Source organism: Babylonia areolata, chromosome 7, assembly GCF_041734735.1.
Source record: "Babylonia areolata isolate BAREFJ2019XMU chromosome 7, ASM4173473v1, whole genome shotgun sequence".
Classification (NCBI taxonomy): domain Eukaryota; kingdom Metazoa; phylum Mollusca; class Gastropoda; order Neogastropoda; family Buccinidae; genus Babylonia; species Babylonia areolata.
This window is the reverse complement of record NC_134882.1, coordinates 33,659,164-33,671,713: the sequence shown is the minus strand read 5'-3', so window position 1 is coordinate 33,671,713 and position 12,550 is coordinate 33,659,164. Positions and strand designations below refer to the sequence as shown.

The following is a 12,550-nucleotide window of genomic DNA, read 5'->3' as shown; positions in this document are numbered from 1 at the left end:
ACACACTCTCTCTCTCACACACACACACACACACACACACACACACGCACGCACGCACGCACGCACACACAAACACACTCACATACACACACACACACGGACACAAACACCCACACATAAACATAAACAAAGCACACACACACACACTCGCACACACACGCACACACACACACACACACACACACTGGCACACACACACTCACACAGCACACACGTACCCATACCCTACACATGTGCGTTCACCTGCACCAACTTCATACCCATCCAAAGTCCAACCTCCGCAAAAAATCTGTTATGAAAAGTGGCTGCTTTTCAACATGTTCTTTCCCCCCCCCCCCCCCTCAACCCCCCATTCCTCCCCATCCCATCTCTCTCTCTCTCTCTCTGACTGATTAAAAATTTTAGAACTGGGTTGTGGCTTTTAAAGGTTTTCACTTGTACTAAATCCACGAACACAAATATTCATAAGTTCATGTACGGAGTCGTAAGCGTTAAGCTGAACTAATATTTTCGAAATATCTTGTAAGAATGTGACAGTCATCTCTGATATTTGTACTGATTTTTTTTTTCTTCAGTAATCTTCAACAGAACAGCACACGCAAAATAATTATTTTTTTTTAAATAATAATCACTCTCCCCGGCGGGGAATTGAACCCCGGTCTCCCGCGTGACAGGCGGGGATACTGACCACTATACTACCGAGGAGCTGTGTAACACCTTCAATATGACCTGCTGTAATAACTGACCCACTTTTACAACACGTTTTTCTGTCCTTGGAAATCCTGTGACTGATAAAAAGTGTGATCCACACAGTTCCTCGGTAGTATAGTGGTCAGTATCCCCGCCTGTCACGCGGGAGACCGGGGTTCGATTCCCCCCCGGGGAGAGATTTATTTTAGCTACTTATGGTTGTTGCTCGTTTTTCGTTCCTTTTATTTTGCGTTCACGGTTTCTGCACACAGTAAACTGATTCCGCCATGAATAAATTTTGTTGATTTGTTTTCTCTTCTTTTTTTTTTCTTTTTTCTTTTTCTTTTTTTTTTTCTTTTTTTTTTCCGAAAAAAACGAGGTAGTATTATGCAGTCCTCATAACAGATTACTATCATACTTTTTCTTTTCTTTTATCAAACATTTCTTTTATTATTCTTTTACTGTCGTTGTTCGTCTCTGTGTGTGTGTGACTGATTAGTCATTTCAGGACTGGAGTGTGGGTTCTAAGGGTTTTCAGTTGCACGGAATCTACGGACATCAGTATTCATAAGTTCGTGTACGGAATCGATAGCGTTTCCCTGAAGTTAAGATTTCGAAGTATCTTGTAAGATATGGCTGTCATCTCTAATGATGTGTGTTTCGTTTTCTTTTTCAAATTTTTAAATATAAATGAATTTTAAAAAAATCTCCCCGGCGGGGAATTGAACCCCGGTCTCCCGCGTGACAGGCGGGGATACTGACCACTATACTACCGAGGAACTGTGTGGATCACACTTTTTATCAGTCACAGGATTTCCAAGGACAGAAAAACGTGTTGTAAAAGTGGGTCAGTTATTACAGCAGGTCATATTGAAGGTGTTACACAGCTCCTCGGTAGTATAGTGGTCAGTATCCCCGCCTGTCACGCGGGAGACCGGGGTTCAATTCCCCGCCGGGGAGAGATTTATATTTTATTTGATTGTCGTTGTTGTTCGCGTTTCTTTTTCTTTCCTTTCATTTTGTGCTCAGTCGTGGTTTCTCCATACAGGAACAGTCCACCATCAGTAAATTTACTTGATTTGGGTACTACATAGTAACAGTCCACCATCAGTAAATTTTCTTGATCTAGGTACCCTCTTTATGGGAATCAAGCGTTTTTCGAGGTTTCGAGTTTGTTCCAATAAAACCGAGACAGTATATCCTCATAACATATTACAATCAAAATTTTTTACCCAACTTGTCATATTTTGGTCATACAGCTTTGTCATTTTGGTGCAAGTATGTCGTAGCAAAATTAACACGATCTTAAAAGATAAAACGTGATCTTATGCCGTGTGTGTGCCCAGAAAAAAACAACAAACCTATCGCTCGAAAAAAACAAAAGAGAAGCATGTATACAATGTCATAATCAATCTGATTATAATCAATGAATAAATAAATGACTCGGAAAAAGACAAAAACAAAACAAAACAAAAAAAAGAAGCTCTCCCCGGCGGGGAATTGAACCCCGGTCTCCCGCGTGACAGGCGGGGATACTGACCACTATACTACCGAGGAACTGTGCAACAACTTGGATATGATCTACTGTAAGAGCTGACCCACTTTTACCACACGTTTTTCTGTCCTTATAAGTCATGTGACTGATAAAGAACGTAATCCACACAGCTCCTCGGTAGTATAGTGGTCAGTATCCCCGCCTGTCACGCGGGAGACCGGGGTTCAATTCCCCGCCGGGGAGAGAGTTCTTTTATTTGATTGTCGTTGTTGCTCGGTTTTCTTACGTTTTGTTTTGTGCTCAGTATTTTTTTTTAATCGGGTACCCTCTTAATGAGAATCAAGCGTTCTTCGACTTTCTTTTTCTTAATTTTATTTCTCGATAAAACTGAGACAGTATCTTGTAGTCCTCATAACATATTATTATCATAATTTTTCCCTTTCATCTCATATTATGGTTATACTGTACAGCTTTGTCATTTTGGTGCAAGTATGTCGCAGCAAAAGCGTGATCTTATACCGTGAGAAAAAAACAACAACAAATCAATCCTCAAAAGAAGCAAAATAGAAACACGATTACATCATAAACCTGGTCATTAAAATTTTTTTTAAATTAGAAGGAAAGGAAATTTTTTTTTAATTTAAAGGCTCTCCCCGGCATATCAATTTGAGTGTTTCCAGAAAAGAAAAAAACAACTACTGTTCGAAAGAAACAAAAGACAAACCCACACAGGCGGTAATTCTAATTTGAGAAAAAATAAAATAAAAAAGAAGAGAAAAAAAAAACGCTCTCCCCGGCGGGGAATTGAACCCCGGTCTCCCGCGTGACAGGCGGGGATACTGACCACTATACTACCGAGGAGCTGTGCAGCATCTTCAATATGACCTGCTGTAATAACTGACCCACTTTTACAACACGTTTTTCTGTCCTTGGAAATCCTGTGACTGATAAAAAGTGTGATCCACACAGTTCCTCGGTAGTATAGTGGTCAGTATCCCCGCCTGTCACGCGGGAGACCGGGGTTCAATTCCCCGCCGGGGAGAGATTTCTTTTATTTGATTGTCGTTGTTGTTCGCGTTTCTTTTTCTTTCCTTTCATTTTATGCTCAGTCGTGGTTTCTCCATACAGGAACAGTCCACCATCAATAAATTTACATGATCTAGGTACCCTCTTTATGGGAATCAAGCGTTTTTCGAGGTTTCGAGTTTGTTCCGATAAGACCGAGACAGTATATCCTCATAACATATTACAATCAAAATTTTTGTCCAACTTGCCATATTTTGGTCATACAGCTTTGTCATTTTGGTGCAAGTATGTCGTAGCAAAATTAACACGATCTTAAAAGATAAAACGTGATCTTATGCCGTGTGTGCCCAGAAAAAAACAACAAACCTATCGCTCGAAAAAAACAAAAGAGAAGCATGTATACAATGTCATAATCAATCTGATTATAATCAATGAATAAATAAATGACCGAAAACAAACAAAACAAAACAAAACAAAAAAAACAACAACAAAAAACCAACAAAAAAACACGCTCTCCCCGGCGGGGAATTGAACCCCGGTCTCCCGCGTGACAGGCGGGGATACTGACCACTATACTACCGAGGAACTGTGCAACAATTTGGATATGATCTACTGTAAGAGCTGACCCACTTTTACCACACGTTTTTCTGTCCTTAGAAGTCATCTGAAAAATAAAGAGTGTAATCCACACAGATCCTCGGTAGTGTAGTGGTCAGTATCCCCGCCTGTCACGCGGGAGACCGGGGTTCAATTCCCCGCCGGGGAGAGAGTTCTTTTATTTGATTGTCGTTGTTGTTCGGTTTTCTTACGTTTCGTTTTGTGCTCAGTGTTGTTGTTGTTGTTTTTTTAATCGGGTACCCTCTTAATGAGAATCAAGCGTTCTTCGACTTTCTTTGTCTTAATTTTATTTCTCGATAAAACTGAGACAGTATCTTGTAGTCCTCATAACATATTATTATCATAATTTTTCCCTTTCATCTCATATTACGGTTATACTGTACAGCTTTGTCATTTTGGTGCAAGTATGTCGCAGCAAAAGCGTGACCTTATACCGTGAGAAAAAAACCAAAACAAATCAATCGCTCAAAAGAAGCAAAATAGAAACACGATTACATCATAAACCTGGTCATTAAAAAATTTTAAAAATTAGAAGGAAAGAAAATTTTTTTTTAATTTAAAGGCTCTCCCCGGCATATCAATTTGAGTGTTTCCAGAAAAGAAAAAAAAAACAACTACTGTTCGAAAGAAACAAAAGACAAACCCACACAGGCGGTAATTCTAATTTGAGAAAAAAGAAAATAAAAAAGAAGAGAAAAAAAAAACGCTCTCCCCGGCGGGGAATTGAACCCCGGTCTCCCGCGTGACAGGCGGGGATACTGACCACTATACTACCGAGGAGCTGTGCAACATCTTCAATATGACCTTCTGTAATAACTGACCCACTTTTACAACACGTTTTTCTGTCCTTGGAAATCCTGTGACTGATAAAAAGTGTGATCCACACAGTTCCTCGGTAGTATAGTGGTCAGTATCCCCGCCTGTCACGCGGGAGACCGGGGTTCAATTCCCCGCCGGGGAGAGATTTCTTTTATTTGATTGTCGTTGTTGTTCGCGTTTCTTTTTCTTTCCTTTCATTTTATGCTCAGTCGTGGTTTCTCCATACAGGAACAGTCCACCATCAATAAATTTACATGATTTGGGTACTACATAGTAACAGTCCACCATCAGTAAATTTTCTTGATCTAGGTACCCTCTTTATGGGAATCAAGCGTTTTTCGAGGTTTCGAGTTTGTTCCGATAAGACCGAGACAGTATATCCTCATAACATATTACAATCAAAATTTTTGTCCAACTTGCCATATTTTGGTCATACAGCTTTGTCATTTTGGTGCAAGTATGTCGTAGCAAAATTAACACGATCTTAAAAGATAAAACGTGATCTTATGCCGTGTGTGCCCAGAAAAAAACAACAAACCTATCGCTCGAAAAAAACAAAAGAGAAGCATGTATACAATGTCATAATCAATCTGATTATAATCAATGAATAAATAAATGACCGAAAACAAACAAAACAAAACAAAACAAAGCAAAAAAACAAACAAAAAAAAACAACAACAAAGCACGCTCTCCCCGGCGGGGAATTGAACGCCGGTCTCTCGCGTGACAGGCGGGAACTGTGCAACAACTTGGATATGATCTACTGTAAGAGCTGACCCACTTTTACCACACGTTTTTCTGTCCTTAGAAGTCATGTGACTGATAAAGAGTGTAATCCACACAGCTCCTCGGTAGTATAGTGGTCAGTATCCCCGCCTGTCACGCGGGAGACCGGGGTTCAATTCCCCGCCGGGGAGAGAGTTCTTTTATTTGATTGTCGTTGTTGTTCGGTTTTCTTACGTTTCGTTTTGTGCTCAGTATTTTTTTTAATCGGGTACCCTCTTAATGAGAATCAAGCGTTCTTCGACTTTCTTTTTCTTAATTTTATTTCTCGATAAAACTGAGACAGTATCTTGTAGTCCTCATAACATATTATTATCATAATTTTCCCCTTTCGTCTCATATTGTGGTTATACTGTACAGCTTTGTCATTTTGGTGCAAGTATGTCAAAGCAAAAGCGTGATCTTATACCGTGAGAAAAAAACAAAACAAATCAATCGCTCAAAAGAAGCAAAATAGAAACACGATCACATTGTAAACCTGATTATAAAAAAAATTAAAAATTAAAAGGAAAGAAAAAAATATTAAAAATTTTAAGGCTCTCCCCGGCATATCGAACTGAGTGTTTCCAGAAAAGAAAGAAAAAAACTACTGCTCGAAAGAAACAAAAGACACACCCGCACAGGCGGTAAATCTAATCTGAGAAAAAAATAAAATAAAAAAAAGGAGAGAGAAAAAACCACTCTCCCCGGCGGGGAATTGAACCCCGGTCTCCCGCGTGACAGGCGGGGATACTGACCACTATACTACCGAGGAGCTGTTCAGAAGGATGCATGTGAGCTACTGTAAGAACTGACTCACTTTTACCACACGTTTTTCTGTCCTTGGAAATCCTGTGACAGATAAAGAATAATGTGATCTACACAGCCCCTCAGGCGGGGATACTGACCACTATACTACCGGGGAGCTGTATTGATCACATTCATTATCAGTCACAGCATTTCCAAGGACAGGAAAACGTGTTGTAAAAGTGGGTCAGTTATTACAGTAGATCATATATTATGGAAAATGTTGCACGGCGCCTCGGTCGTATAGTGGTCAGTATCTCCGCCTGTCACGCGTGAGACCTGGGTGCAATTCCCCACCGTGGAGAGATTTATTTTAGCTTATAGTCGTTGTTGCTCGCTTTTCTGTTATTCATTTCGTTTTCTTTCTTTTTTTTATTTTGCGCAAATCCGCACACACAGTAAATCTAATCTCAGGAAAGAAAAGAAAAGGAGAGAGAGAAAGCAAACAAACAAACAAACAATAAACAACAAAAAAAAAACAACTCTCTCGGGGAATTGAACCCCGGTCTCCCGCGTTACAGGCGGGGAAACTAACGGAGCTGTGCTGATATCATTCGTTATATATATATATATATATATGATTCGGTTGACTGAGTGATTGTGTTTCTGTTTTGCTTCTCTCGAGCGATAGATATGTTTAGTTTATTTTTTGGACACACTCTCACGGCATAAGATCACATTTCTGTTTTTGCAGTGACATACTTGCACCTTTTTTTTCTTTTCCTTTTTTTTCTTTCTTTTTTCTTTTTCTTTCTATTTCTGATAACGAATGATATCAGCACAGCTCCGTAAGTATTCCAGCTTGTCACGCAGTAGACGGGTTCAATTCCCCGAGAGTTAGGGGGTTTTGTTATTTGTCTCTCTCTCTCTCTCTCTCTCTCTCTCTCTCTCTCTCTCTCTCTCTCTCTCTCTCTCTCTCTCTCTCTCCCTCTCTTTCTTTTTTTTCTTTTCTGAGATTAGATTTACCATCTGTGCGGATTTGTCTTTTGTTTCTTTCGAGTAGTAGATTTGTTTTATTTTTCTGGACACATGGACACACTCTCATGAAATAAGCTTACGTTTGTATTTTTGCCAAACAAAATAAAATGATACTTTTGCACCAAAATGACAAAGCTGTTTGACCAAAATATATCACGAAAGGAAATAAAACTGAAAGTAATGTGGTATGAGGACGACAAAATGCAGTCTTTTACCGAATGGAGGAGAAAAAAGAAAAAAAGAAAGAAAAAAAAAGAAAGTCGAAAAACACTTGATTCCCATCAAGAGGGTATATACGTACATCGGGGAAATTTATCGACGTTGGAATGTTTCTGTGTAGAGTTTTTCCACAAAATAAAAGAAGATGAGCACAAAATAAAAAAAAGAAAGAAAACGAAATAAAAGAAAAACGAGCAACAACGATAATAAGCTAAAATAAATCTCTCCCCGGCGGGGAATTGAACCCCGGTCTCCCGCGTGACAGGCGGGGATACTGACCACTATACTACCGAGGACCTGTGCGGAAAACATTCTCTAACAGTCATAGGGATCTATGGGCAGGTAAATGTGGCCAAAGTGAGTCCCTTCTTACAGACAGATCACATGCAGTACATTGCACAGTTTCAGTTTCAGTTTCAGTAGCTCAAGGAGGCGTCACTGCGTTCGGACAAATCCATATACGCTACACCACATCTGCGAAGCAGATGCCTGACCAGCAGCGTAACCCAACGCGCTACCAATAATAATAAAATAAATAAATAAATAAGACAACAATGATGATAAATAAGCAAATAAATGTAAAACATGAAGACACTCATTCACACATACACCCACACATGCATAACAGATAAGCACCAAACATGCAGTTTCACAGATATGAAAGCACAGTCAAATACACATAAACATGCATGAGCCCCAACACACACACACACACACACACACACACACACACACACACACACACATTACCCTGCACCTCCTCTATCCCCCTCCTCCACACACTCATTTCTAGGCTACGTATCGCAGCTTCCACGGCACACACACACACACACACACACACACACACACACACACACACACACACACACACAGATGAACACTTACTTGTACAAGCACACACACACACGCCCATATCCCCACCCCCAACCCCCCACACATATATACAAAGATATATACATACACACACCCGCACGTTCCAATATCCCGTTGCTCCCACAGTGTAGACATGCATACACTCACATACCTCATCCTCTACAGACAAACAAACAAAAGAGAAACATGTACATAAAGTACTGCTCGAAAGAAACAAAAAAGAAACCCGCGCACACGTTAAATGTAATCTGAAAAAATAGATAAAAAAAAAACAAACAAAAAAAACAGGAGAGAGAGAGAAAAAAAAAAATCGATCTCCCCGGCGGGGAATTGAACCCCGGTCTCCCGCGTGACAGGCGGGGATACTGACCACTATACTACCGAGGAGCTGTACAATGTACTGTATGTGATCTGGTGTAAGAAGGGACTCACTATGGCCACATTTACCTGCCCATTGATCCCTATGACTGTTAAAGGATGTATTTAGCACAGCTCCTCGGTAGTATAGTGGTCAGTATCCCCGCCTGTCACGCGGGAGACCGGGGTTCAATTCCCCGCCGGGGAGAGATTTCTTTTATTTGATTGTCGTTATTGCTCGTTTTTCTTTTTTTCTTTCTTTTTTTTTCTTTCATTTTGTACCCAATGTTTCTCCACATAGGAACATTCCACCATCAATAGATTTTCTTGATTTGGGAACCCTCTTGATGGAAATCATGCGTTCTTTGACATTTTTCTCTTTTTTTCCCGATAAAACTGTGAGAGTATGTCCTCATAACATATTACTATCATGTTCTTTTGCCGCCTAACATGCCATATTTTGGTCATACATCTTTACCATTTTGGTGAAGTAGCTCGTAGTAAAATTAACGTGATCTTATATATATATATATATATATATATATATATATATATATATATATATATATATAACACGTGATCTTATGCAAAGCAAAACAAACTCTACCGCTATTTCTTCTCTGTTTCTCTCTCAATCACTGAATATTCTCTATCTTTTTCGATCTCCTGGTCTCAATCTATACTCGTTCTCTCAATCTATAACTCTCTCTCTCTTTCTCTCTTTCCATGCATATAATGTAGAGAGATAAATAATTTTCATATACGTGTGTGTGCGTGCGTGCTCTGTGTGCGTGCGCGCGCGCGCGCGTGTGTGTGTGTCTGTGTGTGTGTGCGTGCGCGTCGGAGTGTTGCAAAGCCTAGTGAATTGATCCTCATAACAGAAATAAGCCAAGGCTGGCGAAATTTGTTCATGAATGTTTCCGAGTCTTCTTAATATGCTCATGTTTATGTTTCATTGTGTCTTATAAACTTTATGGTTTTATGACAATAAAAATATTCTATTCAATTCTATTCTATTCACACACACACACACACACACACACACACACACAGAGTGGAGAGATTTGTTCAAGGGAACTAAATCTGTGCTTCCAGACGCCGACAATAACGCGAAGTAATCTGACCGTTGTCGTCTGCACGCGAAAGGCACACGACTCAAGCAGTCGCGGAGCGGTGACTCACACAACCGATCGAAGATTTACATAGCAATGGAATGTGCATGTTGACCACACGAACACTCATACACCCTTTCGGAGAGGAAAAATTAAAACCAGGTGTGTTTTTTTTCTTTGAACAAATTTTCGAAATCATTCATATTGTTCTCTGGCCTTGGGTACAGGCGTGTGTCAAAGGCGGGGTTATATGTGATTGACGTGCGCAAGAGTAAACAAAATAGTCTATTTTGACGAACTAGCAATTGTTCTTGATTAAAGTTACATAAAGCAATTTGCAAAGTAAAAAGAAAAGAAAATTCCGTGACTTGAGGTATGAATGTGGACCCCAAAAGATTTTGTGAAACAATGAACGGCTTTCAGCGAATATAGTCTTCACAGCGGAGGTATACAAAGGTCATGAGGTCAGCCAATCGTTGTCGCCGTTGCTTGCGCTCAGCGCATTGTGTGTCAATGGCTGACAGACGGCTGCTATCGGACAGCAACTGGCAAGCGCTCTTCGAAATTCAAGGCGACTTGGAGTAGTTTGTGAGGACTATGTGCATTTGAACGTAAGTAGTGAATCCCGATTTGTTGTCCTTTGCATTCTCTGGAGTTAGTTGTGTGTAAAGTGGATGATTCTCAATTCAAACTTCAAGCAAAGGTATGAGATGGGCAGACGAAAGTTGATGCCTTGTGAATGAGCCTCTCGTGGTCGGTGGCAAAGGTGTGCATTGCAAAGTTAAATAGCGAGCGAGATAAAATTTAGTCGCCACAGAGAGAGTGTAAATCAGATTGTGATTTGTACACGTCTGTGCGTTGTACGCTGGTTCAGTCTTCTCTTAAAACCATCACCGTCGACACTTTCAAACGGTAACGCACCTGCTTTTTGAACTGTAATTTATAACAGGTTTCATAAACTGATAGGGTCGAATCGCTGATACAAGCGTTTTCTTTTGTCAATATTTTGTCACTTGAACGGCTGCGGTCGGGGACCTGCTGTGCAGATCACGCTCCAGCCCATTGTGTGTTGATCCCGTTTTCAGGACAAAAGTGTCAGATTGTCAGGAAAACGACCTGCAAACAAAACAAACTTTGCGAAGAACCCCGATTTCTCGTGAAACAGGAAAAACCGCACGTTAGGCTTGCTTTCTCGACCGTGATCAAGTTATCTCGCGTCACACTGTCCATGTGACTGCCTTGTTTCATTATTTCATATCCACACAAATAGTGGAAAATCCCATGTGATTCTAAAATTTTAATGATGGTGATAAAAAATGATTTTATTTTGTGTGTGTGTACAATCAATGATTAGGTTAAGTTTGGTGGCAATCATCCCTTTCAAAATTCATACATGGTATAATTCTGGAACAGTAACTGGTTTCCTAACAAGAAATAACAGTGTTCCTATTTTTATGCTTTTTTCCCCCTTTTTTTCAAATCATTTTTCATTCAGACAAAGGTTTACTTACAAAGTATAGTATTTTATACTGGGAAGTTACAACAATATATTTAATTGTTCAGAATATCAGTCATTCCACATCAAGAATTATATCAACAGAACAGTAAATATTTATTCAAACATTGTTCTGTTTGACAGTATAATACACAATTTACAATGAAATTTTAGTAATGGCAGATTTTAAAATATCCGTTCACACACTGATTCCATTGGTATTACTGTCCCCAGTTACATCAAAGTAATATAGGCAGATCAATGCCTATTCATTCACATGTTGATACCATGTGATATTACTATGTTTGGCTCACATCAAAGCATAATCAGAACAATGGGTTTTCATTCATACATTAATTTTGATGCTTAGTTTACTGTTACATATCAATATTCTTTCACACCATTATTATATATAGTATAGATCCTAATCTTGTACAATGTATGGTGCCCATTTCTGCACAAGTTTGTTATATTCCACAGATATTTTAAAGACATACTTGTCAATTTCATTTGCCCTTTTTTGAGATCTTTTATGAACATTTGTATTGTTGGATTTACTTATTTAATTCTGCATTTGTATTTTATAAAGAATTTGGCTATAGTATCAATAAGACATGTGAGAAGCAACCATATCAGTTTTAAGTGTATATTTTTGTCTGTTGTGCGGACAGTCACGTGAAACCTATACACATGTATATTAGTTTAGATGTAAACAATTTAGATTCCAGTTTTTATCTTGCATAATGTACTCGGGTATGCATACTGTAATGTGTGAAAGTAGAAATACAGGTACTGCCACATACTTCCATTGGGCTTAATGTTATAGTTATTAATAGTAATGATACTAATATAACATTCCCTGTGCACTGTATGGATTTTCTCTATTTTGTTTTTTATTTGCATCAGCCTTGCTGTTTGTCTATCGCTCTTACTGAGTCTCTCTCTTTCTCTCTCTTTCTCGATCTGTATGTTTTTGTTTTTTTTCTCATTCAAGATCTCTGTCATTCTGTGTGCCTGTCTCTCTCTTTCTTTCTCAAGTACTCTCTCACTCACTCTCTTTTCCACTGATTCACTCATCTGGAGACATAGGCTCCTTTCCTCACATCAGTTGCCTTCATATACTGTGAGATAGGGGGCAGCTGACATACTGGCAAGCTGAGCTGTAAGTAGCTGTCGGCTTCACACAACTATACAATGCTGACTTGTGTCATTGTCAGCGACAGGTGAAATTGTACCCTTCCCGAGACCTCTGTGTGTCTTGCCCCCCTCCCCCTTCCTGCCCACACTACTGCTATGCTT

General features: G+C 39.5%; 1 protein-coding gene and 15 non-coding genes across 21 annotated transcripts in view; 7 read left to right on the top strand and 9 right to left on the bottom strand.

Annotated features, from left to right (window-relative positions):
* Positions 1-633: 633 nt before the first annotated feature.
* On the bottom strand, positions 634-705 carry Trnad-guc (transfer RNA aspartic acid (anticodon GUC)). The gene has a single exon. It is a non-coding gene; the product is annotated as a tRNA-Asp (tRNA).
* A 692-nt stretch (positions 706-1,397) lies between these two features.
* Positions 1,398-1,469, bottom strand: Trnad-guc (transfer RNA aspartic acid (anticodon GUC)). The gene has a single exon. It is a non-coding gene; the product is annotated as a tRNA-Asp (tRNA).
* A 109-nt stretch (positions 1,470-1,578) lies between these two features.
* Positions 1,579-1,650, top strand: Trnad-guc (transfer RNA aspartic acid (anticodon GUC)). The gene has a single exon. It is a non-coding gene; the product is annotated as a tRNA-Asp (tRNA).
* A 525-nt stretch (positions 1,651-2,175) lies between these two features.
* On the bottom strand, positions 2,176-2,247 carry Trnad-guc (transfer RNA aspartic acid (anticodon GUC)). The gene has a single exon. It is a non-coding gene; the product is annotated as a tRNA-Asp (tRNA).
* A 109-nt stretch (positions 2,248-2,356) lies between these two features.
* Positions 2,357-2,428, top strand: Trnad-guc (transfer RNA aspartic acid (anticodon GUC)). Its single transcript has one exon. It is a non-coding gene; the product is annotated as a tRNA-Asp (tRNA).
* A 546-nt stretch (positions 2,429-2,974) lies between these two features.
* On the bottom strand, positions 2,975-3,046 carry Trnad-guc (transfer RNA aspartic acid (anticodon GUC)). Its single transcript has one exon. It is a non-coding gene; the product is annotated as a tRNA-Asp (tRNA).
* A 109-nt stretch (positions 3,047-3,155) lies between these two features.
* On the top strand, positions 3,156-3,227 carry Trnad-guc (transfer RNA aspartic acid (anticodon GUC)). Its single transcript has one exon. It is a non-coding gene; the product is annotated as a tRNA-Asp (tRNA).
* A 497-nt stretch (positions 3,228-3,724) lies between these two features.
* On the bottom strand, positions 3,725-3,796 carry Trnad-guc (transfer RNA aspartic acid (anticodon GUC)). The gene has a single exon. It is a non-coding gene; the product is annotated as a tRNA-Asp (tRNA).
* Positions 3,797-4,537: 741 nt separating this feature from the next.
* Trnad-guc (transfer RNA aspartic acid (anticodon GUC)) lies at positions 4,538-4,609 on the bottom strand. The gene has a single exon. It is a non-coding gene; the product is annotated as a tRNA-Asp (tRNA).
* Positions 4,610-4,718: 109 nt separating this feature from the next.
* Positions 4,719-4,790, top strand: Trnad-guc (transfer RNA aspartic acid (anticodon GUC)). The gene has a single exon. It is a non-coding gene; the product is annotated as a tRNA-Asp (tRNA).
* A 703-nt stretch (positions 4,791-5,493) lies between these two features.
* Positions 5,494-5,565, top strand: Trnad-guc (transfer RNA aspartic acid (anticodon GUC)). Its single transcript has one exon. It is a non-coding gene; the product is annotated as a tRNA-Asp (tRNA).
* Positions 5,566-6,113: 548 nt separating this feature from the next.
* On the bottom strand, positions 6,114-6,185 carry Trnad-guc (transfer RNA aspartic acid (anticodon GUC)). The gene has a single exon. It is a non-coding gene; the product is annotated as a tRNA-Asp (tRNA).
* Positions 6,186-7,638: 1,453 nt separating this feature from the next.
* Positions 7,639-7,710, bottom strand: Trnad-guc (transfer RNA aspartic acid (anticodon GUC)). Its single transcript has one exon. It is a non-coding gene; the product is annotated as a tRNA-Asp (tRNA).
* Positions 7,711-8,602: 892 nt separating this feature from the next.
* On the bottom strand, positions 8,603-8,674 carry Trnad-guc (transfer RNA aspartic acid (anticodon GUC)). Its single transcript has one exon. It is a non-coding gene; the product is annotated as a tRNA-Asp (tRNA).
* A 106-nt stretch (positions 8,675-8,780) lies between these two features.
* Positions 8,781-8,852, top strand: Trnad-guc (transfer RNA aspartic acid (anticodon GUC)). The gene has a single exon. It is a non-coding gene; the product is annotated as a tRNA-Asp (tRNA).
* A 1,415-nt stretch (positions 8,853-10,267) lies between these two features.
* LOC143283979 (protocadherin Fat 1-like) overlaps positions 10,268-12,550 on the top strand; it is a 270,559-nt gene continuing 268,276 nt past the window's right edge. For all 6 annotated transcript variants that reach the window (XM_076590469.1, XM_076590468.1, XM_076590466.1 and 3 more), the window contains exon 1: positions 10,268-10,367. The gene's annotated coding sequence lies outside the window, so the exon portion shown is untranslated. The remainder of the gene's footprint in view (positions 10,368-12,550) is intronic.